This window comes from Camelus ferus, chromosome 18 (assembly GCF_009834535.1).
Source record: "Camelus ferus isolate YT-003-E chromosome 18, BCGSAC_Cfer_1.0, whole genome shotgun sequence".
NCBI lineage: Eukaryota > Metazoa > Chordata > Mammalia > Artiodactyla > Camelidae > Camelus > Camelus ferus.
In genome coordinates this window covers 8,613,938-8,633,745 of record NC_045713.1, presented here as the reverse complement: position 1 = coordinate 8,633,745, position 19,808 = coordinate 8,613,938, and the positions used below count along the sequence as shown (strand labels likewise).

Sequence of the window (19,808 nt, the reverse complement as noted above, 5' to 3'; positions counted from 1 at the left end):
GGGGCCCCAGGTCAGCAGGCAGAGGCGTCAGGGTGGAAGCCCTGCGGCCTGGCTCCAGCCCGCCCCCTCCCTGCTCCCCGCTCCCGGGAGCCCTCCTTCAGTGCCCCCGCAGGACACAGGACCCGGCAGAGTGAGACCCAGAATCCGTGCTGCTCCCGGCGAGCGGGGCCTCACCCCCACGTCACAGATGCAGGGCTGCTCAGAGCTGCCCAGGGACGTGAGCGCCCTCTCTCCCTGGGGCTGGATCGAGGCCCCACATCCCCGCACAGCTGCGTAGACAGAGCCAGGTTCGCCGGGCTGCCAGGCCCCCTGCACCAGCTGCGTGTCCCCAAAAGCCCCTTCGCTGCCACTAGCACAAAACCGTCCTGTGTGGCTGCTGCCCGGGTGCTGATGGTTAAAGCATCCTGGGCTGTGAGGCAGGTGAGGGTGTGTGTGATGCCTGCCCCGCCCGCCCTGACCGCGTGCAGGTAGCACTGTCCCCTGGTAATTCTCCTGATCCCTTAATCCCGCACTTTAATAAATAATTTACCTGAATTATTCACATGGAAATTTCAACATTATTAAAAATTAACCAACTTAAGTGAGTCCATGGTAAATAGCTGGGGTGGCTCTTCTGAGGATGAGAAGCTGCAGACGGAGAGGGAAAGCAGGTGCTGGGCAGGTGAGCAGGGCAGGTGGGCCAGGTGGGGGCAGCGGGGGGCCAGGAGGCCTGGGTGCGCTGTCTGTCGCAGGCTGAGCAGCCTCGGGAGAATGCCTGCACCTCTCTGGGCCTTTGGCAGAATGAGATGATCCCGCCTTGCTCCGAGGACGGGAGGACCAGGGGAGGGGGGGGAACCAGGGGCAATGTGCCATGGGAACCACGGGACTCAGTTTCCCGTCTGCCTGACTAGGCCTCACGGGAAGGAGCCCCCAGGGCCGGGCGGGCTGTGCAGCCACAGGCCTCCCCAGTGGCTGCAGGGCCTGCACACAGAGTGTGGACAAGGGAACGGCGAGTCAGTGTAACGGGTCGCTGGGAGCGGGTCTGCAAGCTTTCTTGTCCGTGTCTCCTGCACTGAGACAGAGCGGCACGCCCTAGACACCTGGGCAGGAGTAACTGTCCTACTTGCTTTATTTATTTTCACTGGAGGACACAGGTGGACTTTGGGAAACGGTCCAGCTCCCTCCACAAGCTGTCCTTCATAAGCATCGTCTTCACTAAGCAGAGGTGAGGCTGCTGACAGTTTGGGGGCAGCATGGTGCCAGTGGACAGGGCAGCACAGGGACCCTTCCTGCGGGGCCCGCCGCAGGGGCAGCTCAGAGAGCCTGGCCAGGAAGTCACTCTCACCCACCATCCTCACCCTCGATCCTCAACCGTTCTGGACTCAGGCGCCACTGTCCCCAGGTCACAAGTGAGGAGGCTTGGAGAAAGGAAGTGACAGGTTGCCTGCAAGCTGGGCACAGAGCCAGGGTTTGCACCTGGGTGTCGAGCCCCCCTCCCCGCCCCACTGCTCCCTCCTGTGCCCAGCGAGACATGACTGGTGAGGCCAGGGGCTGGTGACCACACTGGAGGTCCCAGGCTCCAGGGAGTTTGGGGCAACCTGAAACCAAATCCCAGCAGGCTTTCTGGAGAAACTGACAGGCTGATTCTAAAGTTCATGTGGAAATGCAAAGGACCTCGACCAGCCAGGATAGCTCGGGCAGGGAAGAGCAGGCTTGGAGGGCGGACGCTGCCTGGTTCTGACTCGTTATAAGGTGACGGTGATCAGCACAGTGTGGGCCTGGCACAAGGGACGGAGAGAGATCAACAGAACAAAACGGAGGCCAGAGGTGGACACACACGTATATGGGTGGCTGATTTCTGAGGAAAGTGTGAAGGCAACACAGTGGAGGGAGGGCGGTCTTTCTCAACAGACCTGGAACAGCTAGACACGCACAAAAAATCTTGGGTCCGTACCTCACACCACGTATAAAGGTTCAAAATGGATCACGGGCCGAAAAGGAAACTAAAATGGTAAAACTTCTACAAGGAAATATAGGGTAAGATCTTTGTAACCTGGAGGTGGCAAGGATTTCTTAGATTTGACATGAAAACCGTGGTCCACAAAATGAAGCATTGATACATGGGACTTTATGGAAATGAAAACATCTGCTCTTCGAAAGGCACGAAGAGGACAAAATGACCAGCTTTAAGCTCGGAGGAGTATCTGCAAACCATACAGCTGATAAAAGACTCAGATCAGAATAAAGAACCCTCAAACTCAATAACAAGAAAACACTGAAAACATGCGAAAATGGGTAAAATATTTCAATAGACATTTCCCCAAAGAAGACATACAGATGGCAAGCAAGTCCAGGAAAACATGTCCCATGTCAGTATGGGTGGAGGGTAGAGCTCAGGGGTAGAGCCCATGCTTGGTGCACGAGGTGCTCAATCCCCAGCACCTCCATTAAGGGAAAACAAACAAACAAAAACAAAAATCAAACAAAGAAAAATAACAATCAAAAAAGCCTATCACACCTAGCAGGCATCCACTTAAAAAACTATAATAAAAATAAGTGTGAAAAAAAAGTCTCACGTTACTAGTCTCTAGGGAAATGCAACTGCGTGGTGAGACACCGGCCCACACCCCTCAGGGGGGCTGCGGGTAAGACGGTTTACCCTGGAAAGCGTGGGTGAGGATCTGGAAGAGACGGAACTTTCGCATACGGCTGGCAGAGCGGAAAGTGCTCCAGCTGCTTTGGAAGCCAGCCTGCAGTCCCTAAAATGGAGAGCGCGTGCCTGTTTCACAGCCCGGCCGTTGTGCGCCTAGGTATTTACCCAAGAGGGAGAAGAACGCCTGTCCACGCGAAGACTGTCCACAGATGCTCGGAACAGCGATGTGAGAGCCGAACCCCGGGTGTCCATCCCCGGTGAGCGCAGAAACAGGCCGCGGCGGATCCGTTCGGGGGAATACTGCTCAGCCCCGAAAAGGGGTGAGCAGCTGATAGCTGCAATCACATAGGGGGACCCCCAAATCATTGTCGTGGGTGAAATAAGCCAGACCCAAACACATACAAACTGCATGATTCCGTTTGTGTGAAACTGTAGGCGATGCAAACTAAGCTACAGACACAGGTTAGGTTAGCGCTCAACGGGGGCTTCGGGGAGCGCGCACGGCAGGGAGGGGCGGGGCTACGGGGGCGGAGTTACAGGGGCGGAATTACGGGAGGCGGGGTTACGGGGGCGGGGTTACGGGAGGCGGGGTTACAGGGCGGGGTTACGGGAGGCGGGGTTACGGGGCGGGGTTACAGGGCGGGATTACGGGAGACAGAATTACGGGAGGCGGGGCTACGGGGCGGGGTTACAGGGGGCGGGGTTACAGGGCGGTGGCAGGAAGCTTCGCGGGGGATGGGTGCGTTCCTTAGCTGGATGGTGGTGATGGTTTCACGGGTGTGCACGTGAGTCAAGACTTACGCGTACCCTTTAAATATGGGCCGTCACCTCGATAAAGCCGTCAAAGGTGAACATTAAGAACATGCGGATTCGCGCTCAGCGGGGCCTGAGACTGCGTGTCTCCCACGAGGTGCCGGCGCCCTCACACTGAGGGACGAGGCACCAGCGCTCCTGCCGCGCTCACGCCCGAGGGCCACCCCGCGTGCCTCGTGGCACCACCACTTCCCCCGTCCCGAGCCCCGTCCGCACTCGCAGGACTCTCCACGTGTGTCCCTCAGCCTCTCTTTCGTGAAATCGACCTTTCGAAAGGCCCAGGCACGCGGTGGCAGGACGCCCTCCGCCGGGTCCGTGCGCGCTCCCTCCGGGCCGGGCGAGCTGCTGCAGGAGCCGCCGGGATGCCGCGTCCTTCCCGAGCCGCGCGAGCCAGGAGGCGCCGGCCGGGAACGGCCACCGGTGAGGCTGCCCGTGGGCAGATCCTTGGAGACGCTCTGTCTGTTTCCCGTCACACCTGACGGTTCGGCGTCAACCGCGACTCTCACCAGAACCTTCGTTCCTAAGCTGGCGGCCCGAGGTAACTTCTCGGAATCCCGTGTTCTTTCTGCATTTGGGTCGTGCTCTAAGGAAGCGCTTTCCCTCCCTGGTTTGTTCCTGCGTCAGCATTGGTGGCTGGACTTCTTACTCCGTGGGCCACAAATCGTCACCGTCGCTGTGGACTGACGCTCAGACGTCCCGACCCGTGGTCAGCACTGGCCCTTCCGGATGGGGCCTCACTTCTGACTTCCTCTGCGCTGGCGGGTGCTCTGCTTCAGAGAAGCTGTTAGCACCCGGGGTCTGTCTGGGGTGGTCTGGTGCCACGCCCCACCCCAGTGCCCACGTGGGGGCCTGGCGCATAGTAGGGCCCCCACAGTGGGGTGAGGTGTTGCCCCTCTGGGCCTGGCTCCACGGGGAGGGAAGAGGATGTTGGCAAGGCTGGGCTCCCTGACGCCGGAATCCTCACGGCCAGGCCAGCGGGCAGGGAGACCGCTGGGCTCGGGGGTTGGGCGGGTAGGCAGGTGCTGGGGAGAGGCTGGACGGACACTGTGGGAGAGGTTCTGGGGACCTTGTTCTTGCCCTGCCTGCAAATAACCCCCGCGAGCCAAAGTCTGAGGAGTATGAGAACAAGGGGTTCCCCTGCCTGCAGCTCCAACCTTCTGGAGCTTACCAGGATGGTGAGCTGGACGGCAGGGTCAGTGCCAAGAAGCCACGGAGGGGACCCAGCTGGTGTTCCCAGAGTGTGGGGGGCCCACCCGTGCTGGGAGCCCTGCAGACGTATCACCTCTGATGTTTGGGGCGCCCCCGATGAGCCGAGGTGGCAGCATCCATGTCCCCACTTCACAGATGGGGACCTGGGGCTCCGAGGGGCACAGTCAGGACTGGACGGCAGCAACAGGGGAGGCCTGGAGCGCATGGGGACTCTGTGCTGCCCCAGGACCTCTCGCGAGCCACTGGTGTCATTTTAAACTTTCTCGTGGGCGCACTCAAAAAGCAAAGGTGACAGGTGACGTCAGTTTCAATAATGTGTTGTGTTACTTCACCTTCAGAAAGTCACCGTTCAACAGGAAACCACTGAGGAAGTCACCAGTGAGCTACTTGGTGGGATTTCTTTTCTGGACTAAGTCCTGGGGACCCAGTGTGTGTTTCACAAGCACAGCGCACCTCGCCGGTACCAGCCACCTCTCAAGGGCTCAGTGGCCCCTGTGGCCGTGGCCACCATGCTGCCTGGTGAGGGCAGCGCCACCTCGACTGTGGGGGTGTTTTTCACGAGTGTAGAGCTGTCAGAACGCATCGAACCATGCGCTGAAAGCAGGCACATTCTATCACATGTAAATTATACCTTGATACGATTGATTCATTGTGGGATTAAATAAAATGGATGGATTTTGATTGATTAAATAGACAATTGATTAATTTAAAAAACCCAGGCCTGCTGTTCAGAGGCAGGTGGGCAGGAGCGCGGGGGAGAGGAGGCAGGTGGCAGCCGTGTGTTAGAAGGCGCTGTGGGTCTCCCGCCCATGCAGGCCGCCCTTGGCCGGGCAGAGGGAGGATTTAATTAAACCGGGCCGAGCCACACCACAACTGGAGCAGGAGGGCCAGGCGTCCAGCCGGTGCAGCCCGGGGTTGTTGGGGGAGGGCTGCTGCTTAACCTGCCGGGGGCCCAACTTTAAGTTAATAAAATCACATCCAAAGGATGACCTCAGAGCCGGCTCCTCTGCTCTGCTGAAGGCCACGGTGAGGCCCTCATGAAAGGTTATTAAGGAAAGTAAATAACTCGGCTGGTGTGCGGGGGACTTCCTGGCAGAGGCATCGCGGCCCTGGGAAGGTGAAGGCCTGGTCCTGCAGCCGTGGCTGGGAGTGGTAGGAGGCCCTGAGCCCCGCATTTAATTACCAGTGGCTGTCGGAACCCTGCCCAGAAGCTCAGTTGTAAATGGAGGAGGGAACTGTGGGTCAGGGGCAAACTTGGGGCTCCTTTGGGAGCCTGCTGAGGTCTCTGTCTCTCCAGGACACGGAAGCGTGCTTGCCCCGGGGAAGGGCCCGCTCTCCATTAGGGGACAGAGTGGAGCCTGGGCCCCGCCCGGGGAGCCAGGTCCGGGTATCTGGAGACAGGACGAGAAGCCACAGGCAGGCTTCCTCTCTGCCGAGCCTCTTCCAAGCTGCTGGATTTGGGGGTAAACATTATGCAGCGATAGAGGGGTCTCCCTCCACCCAAATCCCACTTCTTTCCAGCCTCCTCCACCACATGAGATTTTTTTAACCCCTTGCAGAAACCAACACCAGAGGTTTTCCAAATGTGTGTGCAAAAACGGAATCAAATACTTAGGGACAAGTTAATGAAAGAAGGGCTGCTACTGGGGTGATGAAGACGCTCTGAAACTGACCGTGGTGAAGGCTGCACAATTCTGCGACTGGTGAGACGCGACTGGTGAGACATGTCTGGTGAGGCACATCGCGCATTGCCCTGGTTCCCCTCCTCCCCTGGTCCTCTGGTCCTCAGAGCCAGGCGGCATCATTTCATCCCGCCAAAGGCCCAGAGAGGTGCAGGCATTCTCCCGAGGCTGCTCAGCCTGCGAGGGACAGTGCACCCAGGCCTCCTGGCTCCCCGCTGCCCCCACCCTGCCCACCTGCCCTGCTCACCTGCCTGGCACTTGCTTTCCCCCTCGCATCTCAGGAGAGCTGCTGAGCGCTGTGCCCAGGAGTGTCTGTGCGTGCCGTCTGCTGAGCAAGGCAAGGTGCCGTCGGCTTTGCTGAGCCCCAGGCCCGATTTCAGGGCTCCACCTCCTCCCTATGTGATGGGAGGCATGGGCCCCTTTGCCAGGACAGCTTTCCTCTCGCCCAGCTGCTGGTGGCTCACAGGTGCCCCCTCCCAGAAGCGCCCCCCCACTGGCCAAGGGCAGACACTTGGACACTTACACCCCTCTCCCCAGGGCAGCCTGTGTCGTGGCTGGGTGACGCAGGCACCCCAACCCCAGGCCCCCAGGTAAGACCACCTCTGGGGGCCGAGCCCCTCCCTCTGCAAGCCCTGGAGGCGGCCTCAGCTGGATCACTTCTCTGCTGAGCTTGTGGCCCATGTCATCCCGCTCCCGCCGCCCCCACAGCCCCTCCTGAGAGCGCTCCACAGTGCATGGCCTACCCAAGAAGGCCCGTCACCTCGCCTGCCGCTCCCTGCTGGGGGGTCACCCTGATCAGGCGTATTTCCTCCACTGCGCACCCCTGGGGGGCGGAGCTCCCCTCCGCCCCGCCTTTAGCCGATTTCGGGCTTGGCCATCCGGTCTGATGGGCTCAGACACCGGGCTCAGAGGGGGCAAAGGGCAGGGTCTCCTGTGGGTGGGGTTGGGTTCCAGAGCAGGCGGCCTGGACAGGTCTCAGGCATGGTTGGAAGCAGCTGGCGCTCTCCCACCCCACCCCCGCCCGACACAGGGGTCCGGTTCAGATTTGCCTGAGGGCGTGGGGCAGTGCTCTGGGGGTGCTCCCACCTCCCGGAAATTCTGCGTGTGATGTGCTGGAAGGATGTACGCCCCTGGTGAGAGGTGGGGTATGAGTCCCTCACCGCCCCCAGCCTCCTGGGACCTGAGGGGCGGAGCACAGGGAAATGTGACCTCTCCCTGACGGCCATGCCCTCGGCCTCAGCCAGCTCTGCTGAGCACCCACTGCATGCTGGCCCCGTGCAGACGCAGACCACCAAGCATCACCTTCAACCGCACAGAAGCCCTGCCAGCTCAGTGTCCGGACTCCCCTGTCCAGATGGGGAAACTGAGGCTCAAGAGGGAAAGGACTGTCCAAGCAAGTTGGGGAGGAGCCAGGATCTGGACCTGGCTCAGCTGGACCCCAGGTCCTCGCTCCCGCCTGGGGTGCCTGTCTGGCCGGCTCCCCCTCTCCAGCGACTGCCCCCCGCAGTGGCAGAACAGCCAAGAATCGACAGGATGGCGGAACCAGAGGCTGACCTTGGGCGCATGTCACCACTCCTCCGTGTGACCCGCAGCCCTCAGCTGCTCTGTCCGTTTTTCCACCAGTAACTCTGGGGAGTGGGACCAGGGGACCCTCGAGCCCCTCAGGTCCATGAATGGCAGGAGGAGCTGGAGCCGCACAAAGCCTCCCAGCCTCCTTCAGGGGGACTCTCCCTGGACCCACCCGCTCGCTGATTGAGGGCCCTGGGCAACTGGGTCTCTGCCTTAACTCTCTTGCCTCTCAAGTGGGAGTCACCGAACGCGCGCCCACCGAGGCAGCCGTAGGTGGACCCCACTCTACGTCCGGGAGCTGCCTTCCCCCTTTCCTGCCCGCCAGGCTCCCGGCCACCCCGTCTGCACCCAGAGGGTTTCTGTCAGCTCCCGGGGGGCTTGTGAGTGTGTGGGAGGCATCACTGGGGAGCTCCCTGTGCAAGCGACCACTCCAGGGACCCGGGAGCCATGGATGGCTTGGGCCCAGCAAGGCCCCTTCCCAGCGCGGTCAACTTCGCCTCTGAATTAATCTGGATTTTTAAGCACAATTAAAGAGGTAATCAGGGGCAGCAGAGCCTTTCAAACACAGTTCAGCACAAAACCCGAATCAGGAATCACACAAATGGATGTTGTCAATACAATGGATTCCCACCATTGCGGCGAGCGGGCTGCGTCAGGACCGTGTGCGCTGCGCTGCGAGGCTAATTCAGCCGCGCCTCGCTGGGAGCCCGTGGAGGACCGCGGCCCGCCAGGCCCACCGCCCCACGTTCATTACCGAGGAGCTTGTAACACGGTTCAGGGAATTCATTAGGGAAAGAAAACAGTGAAATTTGAAGTTATTTGTAAACCCGACAGGGAAAACATGCATCCTGTCGGGGAGGGAAATGTGTCGATTGCAGATGGAGCCGACGTGGGGGGCGTGAGGATGCGGCGGGGGCTCCCCGAGGCCGGGGCGGCGCGGGCCTCCTCCTCTCCGTGCCATCACTGGCCAGTGCGTGCCGGGCACAGGGAGCCCCGGGAGCGCTCAGTGAGAAGGTGGGTAAGACGGGTCGTGGTGCAGTTTCCATGGAGTTCACAGCACAGGGGCCACAGGAGGCCTGGACGGTGCAGGAGCCCAGAGAGGGCAGGGCCTCGCCCAAAGTCACACAGCACAGAGGCAGAGCCAGCAGGACCGGGGTCCTCCTGAGGTCTGCGGGGGAAGGAGCAGGGGCCAGGCCCCACGTGAGCTGAGACAGAGACCCCATGGTGACACTGCTGTGACAGGAAGATGTCCCCTCTGCTCCCCTCCCCTCCTGGCAGCCAGGGACCTTTAGCTGAGAAGTCTCCGGGCCCTCCCTATGATTCCTCCTGCCTCCCCCACACACTGCCCCGGGCTCTTTCTGGGAGACTGCGGGTCTGGGTTGAGGCTGCCAGTGTCCATGACTGCCAGCCTGTGTCTCCTGGCATCCAGCGTAACCCCAGGCCCTGGGCTCTTCCTCTCAGGACCTTCTCCCAGGCTGTCCCTCGGATCCCCCTCGAAGCCCACCCTCGAGGTGCCTCCGCCATGGGAACGGGCCAGGGCTGGAGCTGCTCCTTCCGGCAGGAGTGCAGAGGTTAATGGAGGCAGTGGGGTGAGGGGGACGGGCTGGGAAGAGCCCCCATCTCTTCCGGCCGGCCGAGACGGAATGAGGACAGATCAAAGCTCAGGGGTTTATGAGCTGTGGGGACGGCAGCCGGAACAGACTGTGGGGAGGCTTGGGGCTGGCGCTGGGAACCCAGGACTCCCAGTCTTGAGGGGATGGGCTGGGGGGTGGCAGGCAGGTCCCTGAGGAGGGTACCTACTGTGTGCTGGGTGCTTAACATACTCACAGTAGCCTAGGAGGTGGGGGTCCTCACCCCACTTGACAGATGGAGAAACTGAGTCTGGGGTCAGATGACTCGCCAAGGCCACACAGCTGGCCAGTGGCCAAGCCCTGGGTGACCCTGCAGGCTCCCTGCAGTCCCTGCTGCCATGCGGAGCTCTCCCTTTTGGTGGACAGATGGGTCTAGGGGGCTGGGGTGGGGAAACCCTGGGCTATCAGGGCTGGAGTCAGGGTCGGGGGAAGACCCATTGTGAATTCCTGCAGGGGTGACGGAGTGGGCGTCTGGGGACCACCAGAGGCCTGGACCCCCTCTGGGTGACAGGTGGAGGCGACTGGTTACGTCTCTGCAAGGGGCACCTTCCCGCTCCCGAGCCTGAGTGGGTCTCTGTCTCTGTCTCTTTCCCTTTGGGCTCCTCCCCGAACACCCCCTGCCTCCCCAGCCATGGTTTCCCCACTGGGTGTCAGGCCCCTCTGGGGTCTCCGTCTTGTCCCTCCAAGTCCCACGACCAGTGAGCTCATGCCCACCCCCACCCAGACCCTGCTGCCCACCCTCCAGCCCGTGCTCACAGCTACCCCAGTTGGGGAGGGAGCTGGACAGACCAAGACCCCTGTGGCCCCTCCACCTCTTCCCAGCCCTGCCCCACAAGCTGCAGCCTCTCGGAACCTCCAGGCCTCCACACCTCCTGGCCCTGGCCTCTGCCGTGCCCTCCGCCAGGCGTGTCCTCTCCAGGACCCCTCTTCCGCAGTGAGTGAGCCCATCTCGTCCCATAAGGCCTGACTCCACAGCCACTTCTCCAGAGGGAAGACGTGCCCGGGTTGGAAGTTCCGCAGGCCCCCGGACCCCATGCTGACCAGATCATGCTTTCTCAGTGAGGGTCCCCAGGACCCTCTGCACCCACCCCTGCGTGGGTCGGGCACGGAAGGGAAGCCCTTGTCTTCCCAGAGACCAAGTTCAGCCCCACCAGTCAGTGCTGTGCAGCTTGGGCGGGGCCCTTGGCCTCTCTGAGCAGGTGAACACTCTGCGTTTCACCTTCCCTGCAGCCTTCTGGGTCAGCGGTTAGTATCGTCCCTGTGTTCCGCCTGGGGAAACCGAGTCTCGGAGCAAGGAAGCTCCCCCTCCTTCCTTTCCCGCCAGGCCGCCCACCAGTGCTTTCCGCGGGTGGGTTTTAATTAGGCCAGTTTGTAATTACCTAGCTAGTTAATAAAACTCGGGGGAGTTTTAATATTTTTTGCCTTATTTAAAAATTTCATCACTGCCTGCTAACACGGGGGAGAGAGGTCCTGGCAGAGTCGCCCGTGTGCCTGGCTCTGGGTTCAGGAGAGGTCTGGGGGGTCGGCTGGCCGAGAGGGGCACTGGGCAGCCCCCATGCCAGCCCATCCCAGGTGTCCCCACTCTGCCCTGATCAGCACCCCCATCTGGGTGATATCTCCCTGGGGACACCCTCCAGGGGTCTCGGGGTTCCTCCTCCTTCACCCCTACAGGTCCTGCTGGCCTCCCCAGAGCGTGCCGAGAGGCAGAGTCCTGTGTCTGCCCGCCTTTTTGGCGCAGACTCAGCATGTGCAGGGGTCTAGGGGCGTCTGGGCAGGTCCGCAGACCTGGTGGGGGTGGGCCAGGATTTGGCAGCCTAAGTGGGCGTGGCCAGGCAAGGAGGCCTGCGCAGCAGGGCTGGCCTGGGCTATCTTCCTGTCTGCCAGCTCCCGCTTCACCTCCCACCCTTCCTCTGGTCCATCCTCTAGAATTTGCTGAGGACCTGTTCTGTGCTGGGGCTGCAGGTGCCGGCATGGGTCCCTCACTCCGCATGTGGGCTACCACTCTCGCCCAGGTGTTTGGCGGGTGGCATCTGTTATCCTGGACTCGAACGTCGAGGTGAGCTCATGCGAAGCTCACTTTTCTGGCTTCCTGTGAAACACTGGCGGACCCAGCGGGTGACGTTAAGCTGGTGCCGAGAGGCGGCTGCTGGGTTCTGGTCTTGGTTTGGAAGCACCTCCCATTGTAGCAGGGCCCTGCCTGGCCCAGTCCCCGCAGCTCCTGGGGCCTCAGTATGGAGCCACCCCTCAAATCCTGGGGCCGCACACTCCTTCCCCCACAAGTCGGCAGCAGGCACTGGGCCCAGAGCAGCAGGGACCCTGACCTGCAAGCAGACCCATAAACGGTGCTCAGAGGATGGCTGGCCCGGTAAAGGGCCCCCTCCGTCCTCTGACCCTGCCCACCCAACTCAGGCTGACAGGCTGGGCCAGGGCAGCCTAAGCTCAGCCCTCAGATCTCCGTGCAGCCCAGGGTTGGGGCAGTCATTCCTGGCCCTGGGAGGCCCCAGGGCCAAGGGCTGGTCTGAGCCGGTCTTGTGGAGGAGGCGGGGTGGGGTCCAGGAGGCCCAGGAGCTGGTGCGCCCAGGTCATTTCTCGCCTTCCTGGGAACGCTGTCTGTCCAAGCCTCAGCCCGGGCGCTGACAGATTGACGTAGCAGGTTAATAAGGGCTTTCCCTTCCTCTGAAAGGCTAATTAAATATTAATCGGCCTGGTGAGGTCAGCAGAAATCGCCTGGTGGCAGCAGAGAGAGCTATGTTTAATTAATTCTCCCAAGGAGGGCCTGGCCAAGGGGCCCATGCGCCCCCCAGCTGCCTCCACACCTGCCTGGCCGCTGCTCCCCGGCCCTGCTGGACACCCCAACGGCCCTCACCTTCCCGACACCCAGGAGGAGAACCCTGCCCCACATGGGCAATTGGCATACAGCTTCAGGAGGCCCGGGACTGGGTTGGGGGGGGGCGCCGCCACCCCCCATCCCCCCCCCACCACAGTCAGCCGTGTGCCCAGCAGGCAGGGCCTTGGCAGGGGCTTCCTCCCCTCCCTCAGCCAAGGAGCTGCGAGACAATGGGGGATGGGGAGGGGGGCTGTGATGCGCAGAGCAGACCTGGTTGGGGCCGGCGGGGGTGGAGCCTGGTCTCTGCCTCTCCGACCACCATCTGGTTACTATCAGAGAAGGCCCCTGCCGCCAACCGTCACAGCCTGGGCAATCCGGGTCTGGGAGGGGCCAGGCTGCCTCGGAGACTCCCCTGAAGAGGCTCTGATGCTGCGGGGGTTGGTGCTTGGAGGTGCAGCGGGGTCCCCAGGCCAGCACAGAGAGAAAGTCAGGGCCTCCTATGGGCGGGGGCTCAATGCCAGCGCTTCAAGGGCATTTAGGGGTCACCTCATCATCCCCCAGGCTTCCTTATGGAGGAAACAACTGAGGCCCGGACGGGAGGCTCGGTCGAGTGGGCTGGGGAGGAAGGAGGCTGTGGTCAGCTTGTCTGCCCGGTGTTGGGCCTGGGGACTGGGCCCAAGACCAAATGCCCTAGGACCACAGGCTGGCCCGGGCATTGGCCTGCAGGGCGGCAGGTCCCCTGTCCGGACCCTGGACGTGACAGGGGGTCCTGCGGGAGATGTGGCAGGTGGCCAGCTCCTCCCCTGACCTCCAGCTTCAAGCCTTGCTCTGGGGCCTGGTACTCCCCAGGGACACCACCCACCCTGGCTCAGGCACAACTTGGGGAGGGGGCTGGGACCCCTGCATCTGGGTCTCTGCTCCCGTCTCATGTTAATTTTTTATTTATTTGAAAGTGGGACTGGAAGCGGTTTCAAAGTGAGTCTAAAGTAATTAGGAGCTCCTGCTGACGGATCGCACTGGAGGGACATGGGGATTATTTATTACCCAGTCGCTTGCCGGAAAGGTTAGAGGCTGAGAAGTAATTATTTTTCCTTCCTCGCTCCCCCTACCCATCCTCTCTGTTGGAAGGGATATTGGGCAGGGGAGGGCAGTGTGGAGGTCTGGGACCATGCCTCCCCAGCCCTGCCCCAGGGAGGCAGGCTGGCAGTAGGGCCTGTTCTAGGATGCTCTGGGGTCACGGGAGCCTCTGAGGGGCCACCGCTTCCTCTCTTTTGTTCCCTCCTTGGTGTAAGGTCCTCAGGAGGGGAAGGTACTACCTCACTGTGTGCCTAGCCCTGTGTGGGGGCCTAGGGCACCCCAAGGCTCACTGTGGAGCTACACAGATACCCAAGGGTGTGGTCCAGGCAGCTGGTGCAGTAGGTGCAAAGGCCCTGGGGTGGGAGTGGGCGGGTAGCCTGCAGGATGGGCAGGAGACGGGACAAGAGAGGCCGGGCCTTGTCAGTTCACCCTGAGGACTCTGGGCTTTCTTCTAAACGTTTTGAGAAACCATTAGAGGACTGGGAGTAGGAAACATCAGACCCATCCACCCTCCTCACCTGGCCAGGGTGGGTTTTCAAAAGCACGGCACTCACCTCGTGCCCCTGCACCTGCCCAGCCTGGCCTAGCCTTGCACTCACTCTCACTGTCTCACCTCCAGGAAGTCGCCTTGGGCAGCCGTGGTCGAAGAGGAAACTGGCAGCAGCAAGGGGAAAACAGCCCAGCTTGACCAGCTTAGAAGAGGGAATTGGTTGCCTCCTAGAGCTGAAATGTCTGGGATAGATCGCTTCAGGCCTGGCTTGATCCAGGGCTCAAATGTCAGCCCGTGGGTCCACGTCTGGGTTCTGACGTTCCTGGGGATTTCCACTTCCATCCAAGATCAAGTAATAGGATTAGGTTCACCTTAAAAAAAAAAAAAAAAAACCACACATGCAAAATATAAGAAAGAATGATTTTCAAGACCCTGGACATCAGGCAGTGAAGGACAAAGATTCCCGAAAGATAGGGGAGAAATGAGGTGAGTCCTGCCATTGGGAGAATTTCTACACCATGAGGCAGAAAGAAAGAAGCCAGACGTGGCCTGGCAAACTCCCCAAGGCAGAGCCAAGAGTCTGGGGAGACCAAGGTGGAACTGGGAGGAGAGTGCACCCAAAGGGGGCGAGAGTAAGGACTCTGACCCCGTTCCCACGTGCAGGTGGGGAAACTATCTAAGGCCTGGGAAGGAACCACCCAAAAGGGGAAGAGGACAATGCCCGGTACTCGGACAGCACTGGGAACAAGCCCTTCCTGCCAGCAGACTCATCCTTCACAGGGACTTGGGAAGAGTTTTCAGACAGGTCTTGATTCGTCATGGGGAACAATTAGCACAAAGCTCAGAGCTACTCCAGGTGCACAAAGTCAACAATAACAGCAAAGCCAGAAGGGGTCAGCTTTCCAGTAACTTAACTGCATTCCCAAACCAGAGCTCACATACATTTGCAGGAATACAAAAACATCCAGCAAGCAACGAGGCGAAAGTCACAATGCCTGGCGTCTGCCCGAAGATGATCAGGCATTGAAAAAGCAGAAACACACGGCCCACGACGAGGAGCGTACTCCGTTAACTAAAACTGACCCAGAACTGACACAGATGTTAGAACGGGCATTAGGATGAATGGACAAAACATTCAATCAGTTATTACAACTACTCTACCTGTTTGAAAAGCTAAGTAGAGACATGGAAAATGTGGGGAAAAAGAGCAAATTGAAACTTAAGAGTTGAAAACGGCTGTGTCTCAGATGAAAAATACACTAAATGGGATTAACAGCAAATTAGACACGGTAGAAGAAAAGATCAGGGAACTTGAAGGCACAGTAGGAGAAGTTATAGAGAATGAAAATGGAACAAAGAATTTTTTAAAAATGAAAAAAGTCACCGGTTGTCTGTGAGACACTTTCCAGTGGCCCAACGTACATGTAGTTGGAGTTTCTGAAGGAAAAATGGGGAAGCAAAAATATTTGAAGAACTTTGGCTGAAAATTTACCAAATTTGATGAAAACTATAAACTCATAGATAAAAGCCCAACATACTCCAAGTTTGAGAAACACAAACCAAACGACCACAAGGTGCATCAGTCAGATTGCTTAAAAGCCATGGTAAAGAGGAAAGCCTGAACAGCAGTCACAGGAAAAAAGACACACGTTCAGAGGAACAGAATGGCAGCAGACGTGTCACGGACGTAAACAAGCAGGGAGAGATTGGGGCAGGCTCTCTAAGGCACTGAAAACCCCTCCGCTGAGAATTCTATATCCAGCAAAAATACCTCTCAGAACTGAGGATGAAACAGAGGCGCTCCGGACAGACAAAAGCCGAAAGATTCCACCACCCACAGACCTGAACTACAAGAAATGTTAAAGGAGGTGCCTCCAGCAGAAGGAAAACAGTAACAGACGAACGCGGGCCTGCAGGAGGGATGAGGCGCACTGGAGACGGCAGCCACGCCTTTCCAAGGTCTCGCAGCCTGCCGTCGCAAGCTCAGAAGACGAGACAAGCCTTTCTGGTGCTCAGTGTTTACATCTGCAAAATGAGCATGATTACACTGGCCTCCAAAGACGGCCGATAGCTGCGCAGTGGAACATGGTTCAGCTGCAAAAAGGATGAGGTTCTGACACATGCCACAGCGTGGGCCACCATGGTGTCCACAGACACGTTGAGGACGCACTGCTGAGTGACGTGAGCAGACACAAAAGGACACCTGGCGTAGGATTCCCTTCCTTCAAAGTGCCCGGAAGAGGCAAACCCACAGAGAGGAGTGGCCGTGGCCGGAGGCTGGAGGAGCAGGGCTGCGGAGCGACTGTTGGTGGGCGTGGGGGGCGTCTATGAAGACCCCAGGCAGCAGCTGCGGGTGCCGCCAACAGAGGCTATTCACAGCTCTGCCCTGCCTCACATGGACTGCTTCCCATCACCTAGGGCCTCAGCTCTGTTCCCAACGCAATCCCACCTCCCTGTCCCAGGTGAGCAATGAGGCTCAGAGAGGGCGAGTGGCCTGCCCAGGGCCACACAGGGAGGCTGGGATCCGAGCCTGGCTTCCCGATTCCTGTCCGGCTCTTTCTGTGTGCCGTCCACAGGGTAATGTACTAGTCCCCACAGGGCAAGGGGCTTTCAGTGTGTGAACCCAAATCCCCATGACCACAGCCACGGTGGGATGCGGGCAAGGCTGCTGACTGAGGCGCGCCACTGAGGGCTGGTGCAACCCCGGGAGAGAGATGTAACAGGGAAGCTGTTCTGGGAGATGTGGCCGGACTGAGGGGAGGAAGCACTGAGGAGTCCTGCTTGGCGGCCGGGAGCAGCGGGAGGGCTGGCCCCAGGGCCGGGGACGGCGGGAGGGGCACCGTGGTCTTCAGAGGAGGCCAGCCGAGCCGGGGTCACACGTGCTTCACCTGTGTCATCTCCCACCCCAAACCAGAGAGTGAGCTGGGGGTGAAGCCTGCTCCCCTCCTGGGCCCAGAGAGAGCAGAGAAGGGTGGAGCCTGGGCCCAAGTCCACAGCGCTCCCTCCACCTTGCTGCTTGCCTGGACCCCGCACAGGGTCTCCCGGCCTCCCCTCGGCACCCTGCCTATTCTCCTTAGAGAGGGTCTTTTTAAAATGCCAACCAGACAACATCATTCAATGCCCCCTTAATCCTCCTGAAAGGCTCCCACGACTCCTAGAACAAGACCCTGACCCCCCTGCCTGACATCATCCCCAGGGATGTCAATCCAACATCCTCAGGGAGTTTGCACATGCTATTCCACCCACCGGAGATGCTTTTCCCTCCCTCTGCCCTCTCCTTCTGGTCCTGGCTTAAGCTTGGGGAGCCCTCCCCCGTCCAGGTTCCACTTTCCCGGGAAAGACCCTCCTAGCACATTGCCCTCCCTCTGCGTGCCCCAAGGACGTTGGTGGGGCAGGAGCTGGGTCCCGTCTGTTCACCGATGTGCCTGCCCCCGCAGAGCACAGAGCCGGCGGGGAGGGGCCGCTTGCAGAGGGTATGATGTGTGAGTGACCAGCACTGGGGAAGCAGGTGGCCGCTCACTCGCAGCAGCAGACATCAGAGGACTCTGCCTGCAGGCTGCCTGCCTCCGTGGGCACCCGGTGCCCCCACTGACCTTCCTCTGCTGCCAGAAGCTTCCTCCACTGATGACCAAACCTCCAGGTGGGCAGTGGGGCTCTGGGGACAGGGGGCTGGTGCTGTGCTGCTCAGGCTGGGCCTACCGACCAGAGGCCTGCTGATCGAGGGAGGCCTGGCTCCGCCCTAGCCGGCCTGCTCCTCCTGGCCTCAGCTTCCCTGTCTGTACAGTGGGCGCGTCTGTGGTCCTCACCTTGCCGGGCTGCGCAGACTCAGACCTGTGGAGGTGCACCTGCTTTGCAAACTATAAAGGGCTGTGCACGGGGCCGGTACCACCGATGGGCCATAGCCCGTTTCTGAGCGTAGACCACCTCCTACGCCCACCGCCACCACCGCTGAGCCCCGGGCAGCAAGCCCTTCGTGCCCCTCCCGGCCCCTGCAACCCCGCTGCCGGGCCCCCGGGGGGGTGGAGGGAGGGCAGGAGGAGGGCCCGGCACCCCCCCACCCCGGAGCGGCTGCCCCGGGCAGTGCGCGCGGGCGGCCTGCCCGGCCGGGCTGGCAGGGGCTGCGGGGTGCGCAGCTGTTGGCGGGGCCGCGTCGTGAACCAGACACGGGAGCTGTTTGACGACTGAGCCACACTAATGAATATTGGGCCAGATATTTTCGAGGCCTGTTCCGACTGATTACTTGGAGAGCTGAGTGCGTCTCCCAATTACCCAGGCAATTAGGCGACTAATTAAACACTTACCCTTCGCTTCATAAACAGGCACGAGCGGGTGGGAGCCTGGCTCGGGCGCCTGCGGGAAGCCGGCTGTCGGGGCCCCAGGCCGCACACGCAGCAGGGACCTCGGCCCCCGCGGGATAGGAGTCCAGGCCTGTCCATGGGTCTGTCCAGATCCCCAAGGGCAGCGCCAGCCTTCTCGGTCTCTGTCCGGCGCCCCCGGCTCGGGAAGCCCTCTGGCCTGCCCTGGCCCAGGGACCTCAGCGCGCTGGCTGGGGCCTCCTGGTCTGGCCCTCGGCCCTGCCCTCCGGCCCAGGGCGCCTCTCCCTTCCCTGGCCTGCTGTTTGCTCCCCTGCAAAACCTGCTCTGATCTGCTCAGAGGAGCAATGCTAACAGGCCTCCCGCCTCTGGCCTCCACTCCCAGCTCCCAGCCAGAGGGACTTTTCTGGCAAATCTGCCCAGCCACGTCAGCTCTGGTGGTTATGAGAGTGGCCCTCACTGCTCTGCTGTTCCTCAGGGAGGGTGTCTGAATCCCCTCCCCTTGACCCGAGCTGGCTTATGACAGCTCCGAGCCCCCAGGGATGCAGGAGTGATGTCTGTGTCTCCTGGGGCCAGGTCGGATGAGGCAGGCAGCTTCTGGCCTGCTTCCAGGCTGTTCTGCTTGAAGCTGAACACACACATGCACACACACACGGGCTCCCACTCACACATGTACGCACACCCACAGTCGTGTCTGCCGCCAGCGGACCTGGCCCTCTGCTCTGCGGGACCCTCTACAGTGCTCCTCAGGGAGCCTCTCATTCATTTGTCCACAGGCCCGTCTCTCTTGCTGGATGGACCGTTGTAGCTGGACCCCCAAACACTCTGAGGCTGAGCTGCTGCCCCCTCAAGAGGAAACTGCCCCCCCAGGAAGACCCCAGGGAGGCTCACCTTGGCATCCATCCCAGCGGGAGACATCCAGGAGGAAGAGGGTGAGGCCTGCTACGTGCCGTGATGGCCCATCGCAAAGGCTTTCTAGGCGCTGCCGGGAGGCATTTGGTAGATGTGGCTGGTGCGGACGGGCAGCTGCCTTTCAGGCCAAGAGATTATCCTAGACCCCTGGTGGGCCAGGTCTCATCAGTTAAAGGCTTTAGAGCAGAAGAGAGGTTTCCTGGGGAAGGCGTTTCACCCGTGCCGGAGAGTTCCAGCCGCCCTCCTGGAGGGCTGCCCTGCAGACTGTGGGCTTGCCTGCCAGCCCCACCTCACATCAGCTGATTCCTTGCGATACCTGTCCGCCTGCTCGTCCATCTGGCTGGCATCCGTCTGCCTGTGTTAGACACAAGGTAACCTGCACTGTCGCTGGTGGGCCCTGGCTGACACAGTGCCTCTGCTCTCCTTCACTTAACAAGTGTTTATTGAGTGCCTCCTGAATGCGGGGATCCACGCTGAGGACCGGAGCCTGTGGTCTGGGGTGGAGACTTCTGCTGAATAATGAACTTGGACATCATGCAGAGCCACAGATGGGCCTGTGCTCTGAAGGAGGAGCCTGGAAGCCTGGAGAAAGGCTGATGAAAGGGATGGGGTAGGGCAGAGAGGTCAGGGAGGGCTTCCCTGAGGTGGTGACC

At 60.4% G+C, this 19,808-nt stretch overlaps 1 long non-coding RNA gene across 1 annotated transcript; it reads right to left on the bottom strand.

Moving 5' to 3' along the window:
* Positions 1–8,375: 8,375 nt before the first annotated feature.
* On the bottom strand, positions 8,376–18,592 carry LOC116657410. Its single transcript, XR_004312490.1, has 3 exons — positions 18,232–18,592; positions 14,054–14,301; positions 8,376–9,073 (listed from the first exon to the last, which is right to left on the bottom strand). It is a non-coding gene; the product is annotated as an uncharacterized LOC116657410 (long non-coding RNA).
* Between the last annotated feature and the right edge of the window lie 1,216 nt (positions 18,593–19,808).